The sequence below is a fragment of the Tupaia chinensis genome, unplaced genomic scaffold, assembly GCF_000334495.1.
Source record: "Tupaia chinensis unplaced genomic scaffold, TupChi_1.0 Scaffold145396_1, whole genome shotgun sequence".
In the NCBI taxonomy this organism is placed as follows: domain Eukaryota; kingdom Metazoa; phylum Chordata; class Mammalia; order Scandentia; family Tupaiidae; genus Tupaia; species Tupaia belangeri.
The window spans coordinates 1,498,253-1,504,488 of record NW_006205257.1 but is presented as its reverse complement, the minus strand read 5'-3'; positions in this window follow the sequence as shown (position 1 = coordinate 1,504,488).

Sequence of the window (6,236 nt, the reverse complement as noted above, 5' to 3'; positions counted from 1 at the left end):
TGCAGGTCTCCAGAGACCTTTCCAGGGAGGCCCCAACTCTAGGAAGCTTGGCCAAGGCCTTCCCCCACTTGCCTTCATGCTCCGCCTCCAGGACCCCAGCAGGCCAGGAGCACCCCTGGTTGTCCCTGTCAGCCTCCCATAAGGCAGAAAGCAGCCTCCCTCTTCACTTCCTGGGCTCAAGCTAGGTCAGACAAATGGGGAGCAGCTGCCTGGCCATGCACCGAGGTGACCCATGGGGAAACGAGGGGCGAAAGGGAGCAGGAACTGCCTCCTTCCCCCAACACACTCAGCATATGCCTCCTGCTCCCTCCTGGCAGTCAGGAGAAGGCAAAGCAGGTCCATCCGTCCAAGTGGCAGCTTTCCAGACAGAAAGAAGTTAAGGGGGAACCCCACAGGGTCAAGCGCTCTCTCTGGATTTGGGGGTGCGGCCACTGCAGTGGGCATGCTTGTTCTCACTGACCAGGAGTCACCACCTGGATGATAGACTTGCACGATGAGCTTTTCACTGGACCATGGGGGTGCAGCGGAGGGTTAGTCGGCACCCTCAGTCTTTAGGGTCGCTGGGAAGAAGGCTACACCCGGGAGAAGCCAGCTAAGTGCTTTGCCAGCCCATGAAGGTCATCCCTTTGGGGGGCAGCAGGGGCAGGGGGAGTCTAAGCAATGTTAGTCACTTCGGTTACTTGATTATCAGGGTGCAAGGATGCTGCCCTGAATTAGTCAGCCGACTCTTTGCACTGGAGTTTTTCAGGGACTCAAGTGTGCCCTGCCCCTCTCACTCCGCCTTCTGCCTTGACACAGGAATGGCGAGCTTGAGCCAAGTGTCTCACAAGCTTCGCCTGTTTACTTTTCACAATTCGACGATGATGATGACGGGTCCTCGTTTTGCATGTGTTTTGCATAAAAGGAAACTGAAGCTCAGGGAAACGAAGAGACTTGGTGAGGGCCACCCAGAGGCAGAGCCAGGATTCCGTTTGAGGCCAGGCCTATACCACCCACCTCCCAGGGCCATCCTCATCACCGGATGGGAGAGATAGGAAACTTCCATGTGTCACTGGAGAACAGATCGTTTTCTTCCAGAGCCCAACGCAGCCTAGGCCTCAAGCATGTACTATGTCAGGGCACCTGGCCTTGATTCATTCACCCAATGCCAGACAGAAGGCCTGCTGGCTGCATGGGGGTGCAGGGGGCAGCAGGGACGTCAGCTCTACACTCATTGGTCCAGGCCCCAGGTGTAGACACTTGCACTGCTGAACGAGGCCTGCATTTAAGCATTGCAGACATCCATGCTTTCTGATCTGTTCTGGGATAAATTCTTTGTCCCGCAGCCTCCTGAGTTAAGGCCAATTAAACCACTGCCAGGTAGGGCTTTATTCCCTATAAATCAGTGGGAATGTGGTCACACGAATTTTAAATATCAGATTAAAATCAAATTAGTGGGAAAATACGGGACAAATTGCCTTCAAGTACAGTGAATGAGTCTATTTTTAAAATGTTGCCGCACCAGGCAAAATAGTGAAGCAAACACATTTCCTAACAGCGAGGAGACACAGTGTTGGGAGTGATTGGTCATGCTTAGTCACTGTAATTGCTCTAGCAAAACTCAGGAATCAAATAAAACGTGTTTGCAAATTGTAAATCACTCGAGGAGGCTACTGCAGACGGGTCCTAACCTGATGGTGAAGGTCACGGCAGCCTGGTAGAGCAGACGCCACGTCCCTGACACCTTCTCGCCCTCCACTCTCTGGGCAGGGGCTGCACCGCCAGAACCAGCTGGGACCTTGGTCTGATGGGTACTCGGGAAAGGGCACCACAGATCAGCCGTATTTCCTCCTCTGCAAGAGGGCACAGCATTTCCTCTGTTTGGCTTGAAGGGAGGCGAGAATGCCCGCCAAGCCCTCGACGGCCTAGTCAAGGAAGAGGCAGCGGTTGCTTAGGGGGGAGAGGCTCTATTTCCGGTGAATGATGAGGCTACCATTTGCCAAGGAATAGGAATACCTTCAGATCCACGCAGGTTTATAACAGGCACTGACGGTTCCTGCAGGCTCTACAGGGTCACAGGGTGACATATCCTGACCCTAGGCTACCACACTCGGCCACTGGTGTTCCCACCCTCACGTGACAGTCCCTCAATAGCAGCCTTGCCAGTCATCCTCCAGACAGGCTAAGAGGGGAGACACCCAGCCCTGAAATATCTCTGAAAGCAGAAATACCGCGATGCCAGCTGCTCGCTGCCTCTCTGCAGCTCCGGCAGCTTTGGGGCCATCCTGTGTGGCCTCACCCCTACCCTGTCTGCTCTTTCAGTTCCCACCTCCTTGTACAGCGTGGCCATCTTGTTGGGGCCTGGCAGGACCTCTGATTCTGAGAACACTGAAGACTACCTAGGACCGGATAGTTGGTGACCTTTCTTAGAATCCTTGCATTTTAAAAAGCCGTTCGTAGAAGGGCAGTTAGTTCATGGAGAGCAGGCCACCATGATGGAACTTTATTTCCAGTGCCCTGGTGTTATCTTGGACAATGGTGGCTCTTGGTCACTTGAGTCCTTGTTTGGGGACTTTGGTCAAGCCAAAGAACCTTTGGACCCTTGGAGGGCAAGGAGAGGGAGAAGGTGAGGATGAGAGTCTTGCATTCAACACGTGTGTTAAAGGCCCGTGGTAAGCCAGACACTGGACTTCTCTGGGGCCCAAACTCAATAGGAGGCTCAGAGAGCAGGACCCCGGGAGAGGGTCCTTGGTTTGGTTCCAGGAGCTAGTGATGAGTTTGGAAAGATGAGGAGACAGTGAAGAAGAAGGTCAGAAAGCAGCTTTCTGAGAATCACAAAGGATGTTTCTCTTTAAATTATTGTTTTTAATTCACGAGAGAGTGGGAGAGAGAGAAAGTACCCTCTCCCTAATAGGGCAATCCCTTCTCCATTTCTCCTGCCTTTTGAGATTTGGGGCACGCACACACTCTTGGTATGTTTTTCAAGCTGTTGAGTCAAGGATTCGAACCACACAGTTGGCCATGTGGGATCCAGCTCTCTTAACCACCAGGCCAGAGTCTGGCCCTATATAAGATGTTTCTTTAACAAGGTACTCTTCATCTCCCTTGATAGCTATGTGAAAATGACACCTTGAGGTGCGCCTCCAGGTCGCCTGGAAAAGGTTTCTGAATAGCAGAGGATTCTTCATCTGGGTCTTCATCTAGTCATTTCTGCACGGGGGCCCTCAGTGTGGACCTCTGGGTCCTGTTGCCCAGCAATTATGCCAGGTTCTAGGAGCTCAGCTAGCTTTGCCTCAAGTGCTGATGCTTCACATTCTAAGGGCACCCTGGGGTTCAAGCCCCAACTAGGGTCCCCCACACCGTCTTCTACTATCATCCCGCACAGGAGGTAACTCAGGCACAGCAAGTAGAAAGTGTGTCTCTGAAAGCATCCACCCAGGGAGGCCTGTCCTTAGGAGGTGGGGCCAGAAGGCTAGAGAAATAATAAATAAAAACAAAAGTGAAGGGAAGCAAAGCTCTTGGGTGCCAGAACGGGGCTTGGCGAGGCTGCGGCTGTCTGAGTAATGGGTTCCACATTTGCCTGGCTCTGTCTCCAGCCACCAGGATCCAAGGTGCACAGCGGGCCTTCCAAGGGCCGGAGGGGATAGCCCAGCTGTGGCCAGATCTGGTATGGCCTTATGATGGCCCCCTTCCTGGCCGGCCATCCCACGGCTGAGATGTTGCTGTGAGCGCAGGATCCAGCACCCCAGCCTCGGTTCTCCCAGCCCCACCCCCGCCTGAGGCTCCTGGGTTCCTGCCGGCCTGCACAGATTGTTCGAGTTATTAATGCCGTTTTCCCAGAGATTCCATCTGGCTTTTTAATTGCTCTGGGATGGGGCTAGGATGCTTTGATAGTGAATTGGTATCTTTCCTATGTCTCCGCTTACGGTTTGCGTCAAATGCTCCATCCACGCAGAGGGGCATGGGGGAGGGGTGCTGAGAGAGAAGAGAGAGCAGAGACTTTCATACTCCAGAAGGAACTTTCAAAGGTGATGGGGGTTTGGTTTGATTTCAAGACTGAGGGAAGGGAAGGGAAGGGAAGGGAAGGGAAGGGAAGGGAAGGGAAGGGAAGGGAAAGGAGAGGAAGGAAAGAGGAAGGGGAGGGAAGGAAAGGGAAAGGAGGGGGGAAGAGAGGAGGGAAGGGGAGGACAGGGGAGGAAAAAGCCCTCCCATCCCCACCAGCATAGTAAAGAAACAGTTGAGATATCAATACCGCCCAGGCAAGGACATGCCCAGTGTCTACTGAAGGCCTGTGCATGTCTGGGAAGGGAAGTTCCCTTGGCTAAGCAAAGCCAGGGTTTCTGCTCCCCTTTGACCTTCATCTGAGCAGGCCCCCTCCTCTCCTGTGAAATCAGCACTGCAGGAGGAGGCCTGGCAGGTTCGTGCCTGGGAAGGAGGGGGCGGGAGTCCTGGGAGGGGCAGACACTCCTCACCAGCCCCAGTGGCTCATCACAGGTGTCAGGGCCAAACCCCATGCTCACAGATTCCCAGGAGATCCAGGAGATAAGGGTGACATCTGTGACAGCACCAAACCATCGGGAGGCATCAGAGCCGCCTCCCTCCCTCCTGCGGGGGTGGGAGGGGGCTCCTCCTTTAAAGCTGACGCCCCTGGATAATGCTGTAGGGGGAGTAGCCCAGTCAGTGGGGAGAGGTCCCCAGAGTCCGAGTTGAGGGATACCTGTGGTGGGGAGAAGCAGCTAGGAGTCTTGGAGGACTGGGTCCAGGTGGGGCTACCCTGGCCAGGTATTGGGTCAAAGCTGCTGCCTCCAGGAAGCCTTCCCTGGTAGACCCTACTGACACTTTGAGCTCTCCCTTATTGCACTTGTCACCCTTAAACCATATCTTGGGGCCCTGGACTGTGAGCGCCTCACGAGCGAGCGGGAGTGGAGTCTGCTGTTTCTGCCCTGTCCTTAGCACAGGCCCCGGCACACAGTAGGCATGAAATAAATACTTGGGCTGCCTTCGGTGTCTGGCGTCTTCATGAGACTGCAGTCAGGAGGGGAACTGTGGGGAGCCCTGCAGGAAGCAGTGGGTGGCCAGAAGGAAGGTCCCTTTGCTGGCCACGGGGCTGGTGCTGGGCAGGTCCCACCCGCAGGACCCAAAAGGCTCTCATTTCCCCTGCAGGCTGTCCAGGTTACTTGGGGCCACACTGGGGCCCATCCCTTTCCTGGGAGAGAATATGATTGGATCCCTCTGTCCCCTACAAAGCTCACCCTGAACGTCAGGAGGTACAGTAGAAGGAGAGTCCTTCCCTGAGCTGACACTGGAGAAAGAGGAAGCCCCTGGAGGGATGTCTCAGTGGGAGGGGAAGAGGAGGAGTGAGGGCAGGAAGGTCGCCCCTCCCCAACTCATCCTGGGACCAGTTCTGGGGGCAAAGGGGGAAGCCAGGGATCAGCCCCCTCAAACAAGAAAAACTGGAATTAGCGCTGAACTCAGAGAGGGTTTGCTGGGCCTAGCAAGCTGTGGCCTGCCCCAGGCCTCTAGGCAGGCAGCCGGGCTCTGCCTCCTCGGTTCCCAGGGCAGCGGGCAGGCTACCGCCTCCTCACTGGGCTCGTGGCCTTTCCTCTGCCAAGGGCGGCCATGGGTGAGGAGGCGGCAAGGCACAGGACAGAAAGGGTGGGGAGGTGGGGTGCGGGGCGCGGGTGGGGAGCTAACCACACAGGTAGGTAAAGCAAAAGCTTTCGGAATTAAAAAAAAAAAAGTGCTAATTTCTCAAAAATGCCCCAGTCCACATTGAGCTATGAGCTGCTTAGAGAACACGCTCGTGGCAGAGAGGTAAAAGTGCTTTATCGTTCACCCTCCAAGAGAGCAAAATCTGAAAGCACCCTTGGCCTCCGGGGCCACTTCCTCCTGGGCCCTGTGAATGTAAAGATGAGAGTCTGCTGTCCGTCCCTCGTCCCTCTCTAAGTCGGTGCCAGTCCACACAGAGCAGCCACTGCTTTCAGGGTCTCATCAGGACTAGGCTCTGGCTTGCTCCAGGGTAACGCAGTGGGGTGGGGGGGTAACACGGTGGGGTGGGAGGTAAGCGCTAGGGTTGGTTCCTTGACACCGTCTGCCGGTCCTGTAGGTCTGCGGAGACCCTCCTTCATGGGGAGGCTGGGTGGAAGGCGACTTAGCCCGTAGGCTGTTCTCTGCACATTGCTTGGGTAGGTTCTTGGGTAGGTCTGGCCACGTGACCCAGGAGAAGTAGGGAAAAGTGGGAAGGAGCCTGAGGGGCC